At 30.9% G+C, this 16330-nt stretch overlaps 1 protein-coding gene across 3 annotated transcripts in view; it reads right to left on the reverse strand.

Annotated features, from left to right (window-relative positions):
- LOC142241732 (prolyl endopeptidase) overlaps window positions 1–12050 on the reverse strand; it is a 53917-nt gene extending 41867 nt beyond the window's left edge. Inside the window, exon 1 of one of the 3 annotated variants that reach the window (XM_075313515.1) lies at window positions 11926–12050. The gene's annotated coding sequence lies outside the window, so the exon portion shown is untranslated. Of the gene's footprint in view, window positions 1–11871 lie in introns of all 3 variants that reach the window. The other 2 variants (XM_075313516.1, XM_075313517.1) reach the window with 2 other exon arrangements.
- Window positions 12051–16330: the final 4280 nt, after the last annotated feature.

The raw sequence follows: 16330 nt of genomic DNA on the forward strand, positions 1-16330 counted from the left end.
ACACTTCTTTCGAAAGGGCATTTTTAATATTTGACACAATTAAAACTAATTTAAGAAATCGTAGCAGCTGCAAGCATTTTAAGAGTTAAATTTTCATGAAATTATTGTTCTCATAATTTTGTGCCTAAAATGTTTGCGAATAATGTATATATTTACTGAACTTTAATTTCTGTTTTTTTTTTATTTCTATTATTTATACTTTATAAACAGTTTTTTAATTAATTTGATTTAGAAGATTTATACATTTAATTATTTTGTTTTGCCTGCTTTTTAAATTAATATACAGATTGTATTATTACACCCAAAGAAAAATATATATTTGTGTTAAATTTAATTTTTAAAGTGTATCATTACTGGATTTTTCACGAAATTTGGGACCCCTTTTTTGTACTATTTACATTTCTGAATTTTTTGGGGTTTTTTGAAAAAAGCCTAGACCAATGTAACGTTTTTTTTCTAGAGATTTGTGGGGAAGAATCAAAAATAACATGGCAACACTGCGATTTATCATGAAGTTTTTGGCAGATCTGCCTACAGCAAAAAATTATTGCGCCTAAAAGTATGCCATAAAAATTGAGATTGAAACAAACACAAAAGTATCGATGTGGAACGTTATATAGAATTTTGAAAATGAAAACCAATTCAATATTTAAATATAATATCGATACTCGTATTGACTTCTGGAAAATATTTTTTTACAATGTTTTCCTGATACGACGTTAGCAATACAAAAACAATACTTATATCAGATTGTTTCTATAACATACAGAAGTGGACACCATAATTTGTTTTCCAATTTCCTCTTGTAAGTGGACACCACTTATATGAGATTAATTTTCTCAAAAAAACTGTCCACTTTTAGAGGGTGTTTGCTATTCGAAGTGTCCAAGTTTAGAGAGGTCTAAGTGGACACAAACCCGCTAGTTCGGATTGGTGTCAACCTCCATAACCTAACCTAACCTAGAGAGGTTTTACTCGTATTACCCAACAATGTTCAGTATTGAAACTCATTTATTTGGAATTTAATTTAATACAATTATGCGCGCCAAACCAACTGTAAATAACCTTACAGATAGAAAACAGAAACATATAGCAAAACGTTTATGATATAATGAAGTATTGAAGAATAAACAAAAAAAAAAAAAAACAGGAAACACCTCTTTCGAGGAAATTCATTTCCCCGTATGACTTAAGCAGAAGTTGTCTGCAGAAAGATTTTATAAACGCTTATAGCGCATATACAAAAAGACCGCCGAGATAATTAGCAACAATTGTTTTGCTGTTTTGCCAATGCCTCAGTGGGATAAGAATCATGCTCGTAGTTTATCCAGCCAGCAATGGTTATATTTTTGCATTGCTTATTAAGGACAAACATTGTCTTTCCGCCTGACTTCATTTACAACAATGAATTACAAATTAAGTTGTGAAGAAACAAAAAAAAAAACTCAAATAAATGTGATATCAAAAGAAACGGGAAAGCCAAAGGATATGAAGAGCAACATTTCCAGAAAAAAGAAAAATATGAACTAAATACATTAAGCAAGGTCAGATGAATGGATAAGTGGTTGGATAAGTTCAGAGAAATGGAAAATTAGCTTTTTACTTGCGAACACAACAACATGATATAACAATCATAGCAAAAAGTTCGAATAAAAATAAGAGCGACTGATATAAGCAAACTATATTTTTAAGCTGAAACATAATCTAATGCCTAGTACTAAGTTCGTTTATGCGAAAAACGAATATCTTCATATATCTCCGTAAATAGGGTCTCAAACCCAGGGATGTTAACATATTTATGCGAAATATTATACCTGCCTATTTTTTCGTGCGAAACATCCAGGGTTGTATAAATTTTTTCCTTTAAAATGCTCAAAACAAAGATTTCGCATTTATTCCGCGCTAACCTTTTTTATATGGAGTATAACAGTTTTTCGTGTGAAAACGTGATCTTAGTACTAGGCTTAAGATTCTACACGCAGAGAAGGAATTTGATCACCCAAAATATGTTTGAAGAGCAAAATGTTATTTTCGGACGGTGAATATGGACCATTTTTATTGCAAAATGTGTTTTTTTTTGGCAAACCTATACATGGTTGCCGAAATCAGATATATAATTTTCGAGAAAATAACATGATTGGGACAAACATGTTACATGGTTACCGTCTAGAAATAATATTTTGGTCTTGGAACATGTCCCTTCTCTGGTTGTAAACTTTTAGAAAGCAATAATAAATGTTTATATATTCGACTACAGGCAGAGAAGAAATATGATCACCCCAAACATATTTTAAGAACAAAATGTTTTTATTGTTAACGATGGATATGGAATATTTTTGTCGCAAAAATGTTGTTTTTTGAGTTAGCCTTTAGAAATTGTTTTTACACACTGTAAAAGAATCAACGTTTATAATAAAAAGTGATGTGAAACCTCTCAAGCTTGGACACTCTGAAGACCGGACACCTCTCAAATATGAACAGGGGACTAATCACGGCATTCAATATCGAATTTATAATCGTATCGAAAAAATGATCGATACGAACAAAGTGAAATGACAACATTTAGTTAGCGAAGTGTTTGATAATTTGAAATTAAAAAGTGAATTGTATTGCATTATATCTTATGGACATCCTTCCAAATTCCATACAAATTGGAAGATGAGATGAACTTAAAATAATAAGATAACAACTAATATCTTACATGGATTTGAAATGGTGTGCACTGTTAGAAAGTGATCTTTTTGCAGGCTCAATTTCGGACGATTTCGGCTGGCAAAGGAAGTTTTCTATTATTACTTGCCGGAATATAATTTTTGGTGTCATGTTAACGTCAATTCTATCGATATTATAATTGTCTGCCGTCTTAATCCGACATTGCCACTTTTTATATGGTTCTTTGCCAAGCCAAAATGCTCGCACCCGAACTCGGCTCTGACCAATTTTTTTAACGTTCATACGAGTCCTAAATATCTTCTTCCAAACAAATTTCGTTACAGCGAAAAGCAAATGGTAACTATCGTTTGTCTAAAATTTCCGTCTAAGTGGAGTTGTACCACAAAATTGATCGGCCCGTGTAAAAATTGGTGGATCTGGTGGTGGGGACTTCTTCCTAACTGTGGAGATTTAACTTGTTAGGATTTTGCTCAAGTTGATAATGACATCTGTGTTTATGGAGTTCTTACTGATGCTGAACTTTTAGATTTGCACAAAAACAAGGAGGAACATGAAGAAGACCAACCGCTAAATTCAGTCACATTGAGCGAGGCAAGGAAATCTATTAATAACCTAAATTCCTACGCCCATAGAACTGACACAAGTGACTAATTCTATTCAGCACTCATAACAATAGAAAATACATTAGATAATGATATATCGCTAACTCAGAAGAAAATAACACATTTTTTTTTGAAAATAATAAGAAGTAAACTTAATAGGTTGGCTGATAAGTCCCCGGTCTGACACATAGATCTCGTCGCTAGTATTAAATGCATATTATTTTTATATAGTACCAACCTTCAAATGATTCGTGTCAAAATTTGATGTCTGTAAGTCAATTAGTTTGTGAGATAGAGCGTCTTTTGTGAAGCAACTTTTGTTATTGTGAAAAAAATGGAAAAAAGGAATTTCGTATTTTGATAAAATACTGTTTTCTGAAGGGAAAAATACGGTGGAAGCAGACACTTGGCTTGATAATGAGTTTCCGGACTTTGCCCCAGGGAAATCAACAATAATTGATTGGTATGCAAAATTCAAGCGTGGTGAAATGAGCACGGAGGACGGTGAACGCAGTGGACGCCCGAAAGAGGTGGTTACCGACGAAAACATCAAAAAAATCCACAAAATGATTTTGAATGACCTAAAATGAAATTGATCGAGATAGCAGAGGCCTTAAAGATATCAAGGGAACGTGTTGGTCATATCATTCATCAATATTTGGATATGCGGAAGCTCTCTGCAAAATGGGTGACGCGCGAGCTCACATTTGACCAAAAACAACAACGTGTTGATGATTCTGAGCGGTGTTTGCAGCTGTTAACTCGTAATACACCCGAGTTTTTCCGTCGATATGTGACAATGGATGAAACATGGCTCCATCACTACACTCCTCCAATCGAGTCCAATCGACAGTCGGCTGAGTGGACAGCGACCGGTGAACCGTCTCCGAAGCTTGGAAAGATTCAAAAGTCCGCTGGCAAAGTAATGGCCTCCGTTTTTGGTATGCGCATGGAATAATTTTTATCGATTATCTTGAGAATGGAAAAACCATCAACAGTGACTATTATATGGCGTTATTGGAGCGTTTGAAGGTCGAAATCGCGGCAAAACGGTCCCATATGAAGAAGAAAAAAGTGTTGTTCCACCACGACAACGCACCGTGCCACAAGTCATTGAGAACGATGGCAAAAATTCATGAATTGGGCTTCGAATTGCTTCCCCACCCACCGTATTCTCCAGATCTGGCCCCCAGCGACTTTTTCTTGTTCTCAGACCTCTAAAGGATGCTCGCAGGGAAAAAATTTGGCTGCAATGAAGAGGTGATCGCCGAAACTGAGGCCTATTTTGAGGCAAAACCGAAGGAGTACTACCAAAATGGTATCAAAAAATTGGAAGGTCGTTATAATCGTTGTATCGCTCTTGAAGGGAACTATGTTGACAAAAAAGGTAAAAATTATAAAAAATCTTTGTTTGTCATTATATCAAACTACTAAAGTTTGAATACTAAAAAGTTTGTTAGTTCTGCAAGAATATTATAATACATGGACTGAATTACTTTTTATTGTTGTTTCGTATGCCTTCGTTGAATAAAATATGCTAATATTGAACTAAACCACACCAAATTTATTTAATTACAAGTTTCGGGAATTTTTGGCCGAATATCGGCTTCGCAAAAAAAAACCGCTTCGGTCGAGCTCCACTTTATATTGCCGCATATCCATATTTCGATGTGTTTCAAACGGAAAGACAAAATTATTATACCCCTATCACCATCTTATGGTGATGGGTATAAAAATTTAAAAAAAAAAAAACAAGTATATACGGCCGTAAGTTCGGCCAGGCCGAATCTTATGTACCCTCCACCATGGATTGTATAGAAACTTGTACTAAAGACTGTCATCCACAATCGAATTAATTGGGTTGTGGTATCTTAAAACTTCTTAACATCGTTTTCTAAATTGTGAGTTAGTCCATACATGGTAGAGAGCCAGAATTGAAATATGGGGGTCGCTTATATGGGGGCTATATACAATTATGAAATTGATATGGACCAATTTTTGTGTGATTGGGAATAGATTTATCTGAGGGCTATATATAACTATAGACCAATATGGACCTAGTTAGGCATGGTTGTTAATGGCCACATACTAGCACAATGTACCAAATTTCAAGTGACTCGGATGAAATTTGCTCCTCCAAGAGGCTCCAAAACCAAATCTCGCGATCGGTTCATATGGGGGCTATATTTGATTATGGACTGATATGGACCACTTTTGGCATGGTTGTTAAATATCATATACTACCACCACGTACCAAATTTCAACCAGATCGGATGAATTTTGCTTCTCCAAAAGGCACCGGAGGTAAAATCTGGGGATCGGTTTATATGGGGGCTATATATAATTATGGACTGATATGAACCAATTCCAGCATGGTTGTTGGATACCATATACTAACATCACTTACCAAATTTCAACCGAATCGGATGAATTTTCTCTTCCAAGGGGCTCCGGAGGTCAGATCTAGGGCTATATATATTTATGGGCCGATTTCGACCAATTTTTGCATGGGTGCTTGAGGCCATATATTAACACCACGTACCAAATTTCAACTGAATCACATGAATTTTGGTCTTCCAAGAGGCTCCGGAGGTCAAATCTGGTGATAGGTTTATATGGGGGCTATATATAATTATGCACCGATGTGGACCATTTTTTGCATGGTCATTAGAGGCCATATACTAACACCATGTACCAAATTTCAGCCGGATCGGATGAAATTTGCATCTCTTAGAAGGCCCGCAAGCCAAATCGGGGGATCAGTTTATATGGGGGCTATATATAATTATTAACCGATGTATAGCAATTTTTGCATAGTTGTTAGAGACCATATACTTACACCATGTACCAAATTTCAGCCGGATCGGATGAAATTTGCTTCGTTTAGAGGCTCCGCAAGCCAAATCGGGGGATCGGTTTATATGGGGGCTATAACATATATAATTATGGACCGATGTGGACCAATTTTTGCATGGTTGTTAAAGATCATATGCTGACATCATGTACCAAATTTCAGCTGGATCGGATGAAATTTGCTTTTCTTAGAGTCCCCGAAAGCCAAATTTGGGGGTCCGTTTATATGGGGGCTATACGTAAAAGTGGACCGATCATCATCAATACATCAATAACAACTACTTGTGCCAAGTTTCAAGTCGATAGCTTGTTTCGTTCGGAAGTTAGCGTGATTTCATCAGACGGACGGACGGACATGCTCAGATCGATTCAAAATTTCACCACGACTCAGAATATATATATACTTTATGGGGTCTTAGAGCAATATTTCGATGTGTTACAAACGGAATGACAAAGTTAATATACCCCCATCCTATGGTGGAGGGTATAAAAATAAACTAAAACAAAAACAAAAAATTTTTTTCCAATAAACAGAAGTTAATTTGATCATAAGTTTAACAATGTATTCTAATATTGGATTTGAAGTAAAGACATAAAGAGGAAGTTTTGTTTCTTTGAGACTTCTCTTATTTTATCAAATGTAATCGGAAATACTGAAATAGCAACACAACTGAAAATTAATATGAAATTAATGTAGGCATTGCATAAAAAGATGAATCCTGCCTTATGGCAAGCCCATATACAATTCTTTGCTTCTGATTTGATTTTGCTCCACTTCCGCATCCTTTTACTTTTTTGACGAAACTCTCTTGCTGACCATTGGCCCCTCTAAATAAATTAACCTTTAATATCTACAATTGAAAGTAGCAATTTATCAAGCCTCTCACCCATTCTGTCACATTCAATCAAACTGTCACAAATAATGTGACAAAGTTATCAAATCCTAGTGAATACGAATACGTTGGAATCTTACGTAAATATTTCCAAGAGATTATCTTTACAATATACCATTCCAAATGAACAATGGTAAAAAGACATATATATTTGTAGATTTCATATTTGGAAAGGACAAAAAGGTGATATCATAATTTGTTGACTTTTTTTCTTAGAAGACAACCATGTGGGACATGGTTGTACAAATTATTACAAATTATTACACTTTAACCTACCACCATGGCGGCGTACACCAACCATCCTTACAATCCTGCAAATACCATTATACCACTCATAAAATAAATTACACTAATTTTCATAACATTTAAGGTTCTTTTCGTGTCTTCCTTCTGTAATGCAGCTACAAAAAAAACTTAGGTCATTTATTATCTGCAAAATCCCAGCCAAAGAAAAGATGGTATTTTATAAGGCCAGTTTTTTTTCTCATAACAGCTGGTATGGGACGTTCTATTACCATCAATTCTTGACAATATGTTCGTTTTTGTTGTTTTCTTTTCCACATGATTTCTTACTAGCTCATCTAATCTCCTGCCATATATTATAACTATGGTTGAAGTACAAGGGAAAAATAATATAAGACTCTTTATGGGTACTACTTTCTCTATCCTTTGATAAAATACCTGTCTAATAATTAACAAAAAAAACTAATAAATCATAATTTATGATTTAAATTTTTTTTATGAACAATATCATAAATATCTCTGGTAATCAAATGAACCTGTTAAATTTATAGAAGCTACTTTATGGTTTATAATACATTTATGTTTTACAAATATTTTATTATGTTAATAAAAGGTAATTTGTGTAAAACCATATGGTAGCGAAACTGCTGTTCAGCATGATTTACATCTTGCTATGCCTTCTGTCGTGAGTCTATATTAGAGATATAAAAGTCCAAAAACGACTTTCCTACGTTTTGCAAAAAAAGTCAAACTAAACTTTTTATAATCCAACCAATCCACTATTGACAATTCGGCTCATATTGACTTTTCATATTGACCAAAATCGCCGAATCGATTTACGAAAAAAGTCAAAATATCAACCCAGGATCAAAAGAGGAATATGGTGAATTTTTATCGAACGGTCCCATCGCCCACTTTCCCGCCCCTTCCGACCGTGAGGGCCTCGTCCACATAACGAAGGGGTGGAGGCAGAGGAATGTAACCAGCTACAGAAAAGGACTCATCAGCCGGATATATTACATCACAAGACCAAATACTAGGTTATTCAAAAAAAAAAAAAAAAAAACATGTAAGAAAAGTCTAAAGTAGGGCGGAGCCGACTATATTATACCATATCACATCCGTCAAATGTGTTGGGGGCTATATATAAAAGTTTGTCCCAAATACATACATTTACATATCACTCGATCTGGACAGAATTTGATAGACTTCTACAAAATCTATAGACTCAAAATTTAAGTCCGCTAATGCACTAGGGTGGAACACAATGTTAGTAAAAAAATATGGGAAACATTTAAATCTGAAGCAATTTTAAGGAAACTTCGCAAAAGTTTATGATTTCCGTCCGTCCGTCCGTCTGTTGAAATCACGCTAACTTCCGAACGAAACCAGCTATCGACTTGAAACTTGGCACAAGTAGTTGTTATTGATGTAGGTCGGATGGTATTGCAAATGGGCCATATCGGTCCACTTTTACGTATAGCCCCCATATAAACGGACCCCAAAATTCGGCTTGCGATTGCTCTAAGAGAAGCAAATTTCATCCGATCCGGCTGAAATTTGGTACATGGTGTTAGTATATGGTCTCTAACAACCACGTAAAAATGTGTCCATATCGGTCCACTTTTACGTATAGCCCCCATATAAACGGACCCCCAAATTCGGCTTGCGATTGCTCTAAGAGAAGCAAATTTCATCCGATCCGGCTGAAATTTGGTACATGGTGTTAATATATAGTCTCTAACAACCATGCAAAAATTGGTTCATATCGTTCCATAATTACATATAGCCCCCATATAAACCGATCCCCCGATTTGGCTTGCGAAGCCTCTAAGAGAACCAAATTTCAGGCGATCCGTCTGAAATTTGGTACATGGTGTTGGTACATGTTCTCCAATGACCATGCAAAAATTGGTCCACCATGGCCCATAATTATATATAGCCCCCATATAAACCGATCCACAGATTTGACCTCCGGAGCCTCTTAGAGGAGCAAAAGTCATCCGATCCGATTGCAATTTGGTACGTGATGTTAGTATATTGTCTCTAACAACCATGCCAAAAGTGGTCCATATCGGTCCATAATTATATATAGCCCCCATATAAGCCGATCCCCAGATTTGACCTCCGGAGCCTCTTAGAGGAGCAAAATTCATCCGATCCGGTTGAAATTTGGTACGTGGTGTTAGTATATGGTCTCTAACAACCATGCAAGAATTGGTCCATATCGGTCCATAATTATATATAGCCCCCATATAAATCGATCCCCAGATTTGTCCTCCGGAGCCTCTTGGAGGAGCTAAATTCATCCGATCCGGTTGAAATTTGGAACATGGTGTTAGTATAAGGCCGGTCTATAGTTATATATAGCCGATCCCCAATCACACAAAATTGGTCCATATCGGTTCATAATCATGGTTGCCACTCGAGCCAAAAATAATCTACCAAAAGTTTATTTTTATAGAAAACATTTGTCCAAATTTTATTTCTATAGAAAATTCTGTCAAAATTTTATTTCTATAAAAAATTCTGTCAAAATTTTATTTCTATAGAATTTTTTTCCAAATTTTATTTCTATAGAAAATTTTTTCCAAATTTTACTTCTATAGAAAATGTTGTCAAAATTTTATTTTGTCAAAATTTGATTTCTATAGAAACTTTAAACTTAATTATATACGTATTTAATCGGCCTTTTTTAGTTTAATATATACCATGTATGGACTATGTGGTATATATTACGGTGTTAGGAAGTTCTAAGACACCTTGCCATCGGCAAGTGTTATCGCAACCCAAGTAATTCGATTGTGGATGACAGTCTTCAGTAGAAGTTTCTACGCAATCCATGGTGGAGGGTACATAAGCTTCGGCCTGGCCGAACTTACGGCCGTATATCCTTATTTCTTTTTTTCAATCATTATCGTTCTACAACCATTCTATTCGCTCCGTGTGAATTATAGCTTTTCAATGCACTGAAGTGAACACTGCAGTCTTCAGTCGGCCTGGCCGAACTTACGGCCGTATATCCTTATTTCTTTTTTTTTTCAATCATTATCGTTGTACAACCACTCTATTCGCTCCGTGTGAATTATAGCTTTTCAATGCACTGAAGTGAACACTGCAGAGGATTTTTTTTGTAAATTAGAACATTAAAAGTGAATAGTTACGCGTATTGAAGGCTATTCTAGATATTGACTTTAATTTTCATTTCGTATCATTTAGCACAAGAAACAAGACACTAATCTAAACCTGTAGAATGTTATAAAAACGTCTATGTAAGAGGCAAGTTAGAAATCCCCCTATGGTTGAAATAATAGGTAGGTACCCACGACACCAACAGAATCGTTACAGAATGATATTCGTATCGCTGAAGATTTTAAATATGTATCTTGTTTGATCAAAATAGAATGTGCCCCTTATCCCCATTATCATAAAGCTCTGTTAGTGCTACCTTAGCTTAGCTAAATCGCACTATGGTCATATCTATCATCTTGCCTATACACTCCATATGTCAGCTAGGAACTTAACTGCCCAAAATTTTTCAGAATAAGGTTAACCGGAGAGAAAATATTTGCTGTTAAATGGCAATTAAACATGAAAATGGCCGCAAGTGTTTATTGGTCTCTAAGCGATAAAGGTGTATGTACCATTTGACACATGTCATTTTCTATACTTCTCAGTCGCAGAGGATCTCGAACTAGACAAGGTTTAATGTGTGCTTAATTTACATTTACGGTCCTCCTCACCGGCAAATATCTGTAAACACATGCGAGGCTATGAAACCCTCAACGAGAAGTATACCAGCTCTACTTTGGTTAACTGAAGTCATTGAATGAATATTCCTTCAATGTCTACAAAACTACATTATGGGTAAACCAAACCTCAGGATCTATCCATACCATAATAGTTTTTCCACAATGTACTTTACGAGAAGTTATTTAAAACCCTTCCGCCTAACAATTTTATTTAAAAATACACTCCATTTCTAGGGTTGTGATTGCAAATGGAAAATGATGTTAAATTGTAAAAATTATTCACTTCATCCTATATTTTTAATTGATATGGACAACTACCTAACCTAAAAACAGTAACAATTTAATATGCAACTTGCACATTGTTGTTCCAGATGTTTATTGTTTTTTAACATCGCTTACGTCAAAGAGCAGAGAATTATTATCGAATATTAATGGAGAGGACGAATTAGCTCTACAAAACAGATGTATCATGTGAGACTATAAATGAAGAAACCCTTTTTCGATTCCTTAAAATAGGCGGGCATTTTGCTGTCCTTGTTATCCTATGATAAGGTTATGTGGCAAACAGCCCTCGAAAGATATTAACATAGTCAAAGTTTATCTTTGAGTTTAAAACAAATACATATTTAATTTTCACACATAAAATATGAAAGTCATCTTTAAACAAAAGACCTATAAAGATAATACAAATATTCCGGTATAACAAAAAACCATTACATTGCACATTTATGTTTAATAGCATTGCAGCGGTTTTGGCCAACTTTTACATATGGAGCCTTTTGCCGATATGCTGCGGCATTAATACATTTATAAACTTTCGATTATTTTCACTACAATACGAATATTGATAATTACTTGCCAATCGCTTTCCTAAAGTTATTTTTATTTATATATTTATTAAGAAAGTACCTTGTATATTTAATTCTTTGACTGTTAACAGAACTATATTTTGCAAACGAACGAAAACTCCGGACACACAACAAACAGCTGTTCTTGCAAAAATCAATTTATTTCTTTGCGTCCACAAAGTTGCCAGACTTTTGTTTTGTATCTGGCAATATGAATGGGGAAATGTAGTGTGGTGAATAATGGCGTAATGAGGTAAACAACGAAAACATAAAATGCTAACAAACGAATAGTGTAATTTGAAGTTCGGATATAATGTTTGTATGTCGATAATACAGGTTGAAACTATATTTATTACACTAGCCAACAGTCGTTTTGTGAATTGGTTCTAGCATAATTTTTCTCATTGATTTTGACCTACTATACACGAAAATGAGTTTTAAAAAATTTTCTGTCGATTGGTTTTCGAGATACAAATGTTTTAACTTTTTTTTTAATTTTTGGAGGTACACTTACAATTTTGAGCATATCTTTCGTCTTCTTTGGCCTATTTGATCCTACTACTACTCAAATTAAAGCAAATTGAGCCGTCTACAACTCATTCTCAGAAAATTTACATATCGGGTAAGTAGTTTGGATGTTGGCGGCTTAAAAAAGTTAAAAACGGTGTTTTTTTTTAGTAAAAATGTGGCAGAAAAAAACAAATAAAAATGGTTTTTTAAGACGAAAGATATGCTCAAAATTGTAAGTGTACCTCTAAAAATTAAAAAAAAAGTTCAAAAATTTGTATCTCGAAAACCAATCGACAGAAAATTTTTTAAAACTCATTTTCGTGTTTAGTAGGTCAAAATCAATGGGAAAAAGTATGCTAGAAACAAATCACAGAGAAAATTTTGTTATTTGTGACCTAGTGTTATGGGATCAAAATCCAAACAATCGATAACAATAATGTCCCAAGGCGTTTTCGGTAACCACTGTTGCCACAATTGGTAGACTTCTACAGATTGATAGAATTCTTCAAGCTAAATATTCCTCTCCAACTAATTTTGACAAAATTTTCTAGAGAAATGAAATTTAACAAAATTTTCTTGAGAAATAAAACTTTGACAAAATTTTCTAAAAAAATAAAATTTTGACAAATTTTCTAGAGAAATAAAGTTTTGACAACATTTTCTATGGAAAAAAAATTTTGACAAAATTATCTATAGAAATAAAATTTTGAGAAAATTTTCTATGGAAATAAAAGTTTGACAAAATTTTCTATAGAAAACAATTTTGACAAAATTTCCTATAGAAATAAAATTCTGACAAAATTATCTATAGAAATAAAATTTTGAGAAAATTTTCTATGGCGATAAAATTTTGACTAAATTTTCTATAGAAATAAAATTTTCTATACAAATAAAATTTTGACTAAATTTTCTATAGAAAAAAATGTTGACAAAATTATCTATAGAAATAAAATTTTGACAAAAGTTTAAAAAAACAAAATCTATAGAAATAAAATTTTGACAAAATTTTCTGTAGAAATAAAATTTTGACAAAATTTTCTATAGAAATAAAATTTTGACAAAATTTTCTATAGAAATAAAATTTTCTATACAAATAAAATTTTGACAAAATTTTCTATAGGAATAAAATTTTGACAAAATTTTCTGTAGAAATAACTTTTTGACAAAATTTTCTATAGAAATAACATTTTGACAAAATTTTCTATAGAAATAAAATTTTGACAAAATTTTCTATAGAACTAAAATTTTGACAAAATTTTCTACAGAAATAATATTTTGACAAAAATTTCTATAGAAATAATATTTTGACAAAATTTTCTATAGAAATAAAATTTTGACAAAATTTTCTATAGAAATGAAATTTTGACAAAATTAAAAAAAAAAAACAAATATTGACAAAATTTTCGATAGAAATAATATTTTGACAAAATTGTCTATGGAAATAAATTTTTCACAAAATTTTCTATAGAAAGAAAATTTAGACAAAATTTTCTATGGAAATAAAATTTTGATAAAATTTTCTATAGAAATAAAATGTTAACAAAATTTCCTATAGAAAGAAAATTTTGACAAAATTATCTTTAGAAATAAAATTTTGAGAACATTTTCTATGGAAATAAAAGTTTGACAAAATTTTCTATAGAAAAAAAATTGACAAAATGATCTATAGAAATAAAATTTCGACAACATTTTTTATAAAAAAAAAATACTGACAAAATTTTCTATAGAAATAATATTTTGACAAAATTGTCTATGGAAATAAATTTTTGACAAAATTTTCTATAGAAATAAAATTTGAGAAAAATTTTCTATAGAAAGAAAATTTTGACAAAATTTTCTATACAAATAAAATTTTGACAAATTTTTTTATAGAAATAAAATATTGACAAAATTTTCTATAGAAATGAAATTTTGAAAAAATTTCCTATAGAAATAAAATTTTGACCAAATTATCTAAAGAAATAAAATTTTGACAAAATTTTCTATGGAAATAAAATTCTGATAAAATTTTCTATAGAAATAAAATGTTAACAAAATTTTCTATATAAATAAAATTTTGACAAAATTTTCTATAGAAATGAATTCTTTAAAAAATTTCCTATAGAAATAAAATTTTGAGAAAATTTTCTGTAGAAATAAAATTTTGACAAAATTTTCTATAGAAATAAAATTTTGACAAAATTTTCTATAGAAATAAAATTTTGACAAAATTTTCTATAGAAATAAAATTTTGACAAAATTTTCTACAGAAATAATATTTTGACAAAAATTTCTATAGAAATAATATTTTGACAAAATTTTCTATAGAAATAAAATTTTGACAAAATTTTCTATAGAAATAAAATTTTGACAAAATTTTCTATACAAATAATATTTTGACAAAATTTTCTATAGAAAAAAAGTTTTGACAACATTTTTTATAGAAATAAAATTTTGACAAAATTTTCTATAAAAATAAAACTTTGACAAAATTACCTATAGAAATAAATTTTTGACAAAATTTTCTATGGAAATAAAATTTTGACAAAATTTGCTATAGAAATGAAATCTTGAAATTTTGACCAAATTATCTATAGAAATAAAATTTTGACAAAATTTTCTATGGAAATAAAATTTTGATAAAATCTTCTATAGAAATAAAATGTTAACAAAATTTTCTATATAAATAAAATTTTGACAAAATATTCTATAGAAATAAAATTTTGAGAAAATTTTCTGTAGAAATAAAATTTTGACAAAATCTTCTATAGAAAAAAATTTTGAGAAACTTTTCTATGAAAATAAAAGTTTGACAAAATTTTCTATAGAAAAAAAAAAATTGACAAAATGATCTATAGAAATAAAATTTTGACAAAATTCTCTATGGAAATAAAATTTTGACAAAATTTAAAAAAAAAAAAAATATTGACAAAATTTTCGATAGAAATAATATTTTGACAAAATTGTCTATAGAAAGAAAATTTAGACAAAATTTTCTATGGAAATAAAATTTTGATAAAATTTTCTATAGAAATAAAATGTTAACAAAATTTTCTATATAAATAAAATTTTGACAAAATTTCTTGTAGAAATGAAATCTTTAAAAAATTTCCTATAGAAATAAAATTTTGAGAAAATTTTCTATGGAAATAAAAGTTTGACAAAATTTTCTATGGAAAAAGTTTTGACAAAATTTTCTATAGAAAAAACATTTAGACAAAATTTGCTATAGAAAAAAATTTTGACAAAATTTCCTATAGGAAGAAAATTTTGACAAAATTATCATTAGAAATAAAATTTTGACAACATTTTCTATGGAATTAAAAGTTTGACAAAATTTTCTATAGAACAAAAATAATTGACAAAATGATCTTTAGAAATAAAATTTTGACAAAATTCTCTATGGAAATAAAATTTCGACAACATTTTTTATAAAAAAAAATACTGACAAAATTTTCTATAGAAATAATATTTTGACAAAATTGTCTATGGAAATAAATTTTTGACAAAATTTTCTATAGAAAGAAAATTTTGACAAAATTTTCTATAGAAATAAAATTTGAGAAAAATTTTCTATAGAAAGAAAATTTTGACAAAATTTTCTATACAAATAAAATTTTGACAAAATTTTTTATAGAAATAAAATATTGACAAAATTTTCTATAGAAATGAAATTTTGAAAAAATTTTCTATAGAAATAAAATTTTGACCAAATTATCTATAGAAATAAAATTTTGACAAAATTTTCTATGGAAATAAAATTTTGATAAAATTTTCTATAGAAATAAAATGTTAACAAAATTTTCTATATAAATAAAATTTTGACAAAATTTTCTATAGAAATGAATTCTTTAAGAAATTTCCTATAGAAATAAAATTTTGAGAAAATTTTCGATGGAAATAAAAGTTTGACAAAATTTTCGATAGAAAAAAATTTTGACAAAATTTTCTATAGAAAAAATTTTGACAAAATTTGC

This window comes from Haematobia irritans, chromosome 5 (assembly GCF_050003625.1).
Source record: "Haematobia irritans isolate KBUSLIRL chromosome 5, ASM5000362v1, whole genome shotgun sequence".
Taxonomy (NCBI): domain Eukaryota; kingdom Metazoa; phylum Arthropoda; class Insecta; order Diptera; family Muscidae; genus Haematobia; species Haematobia irritans.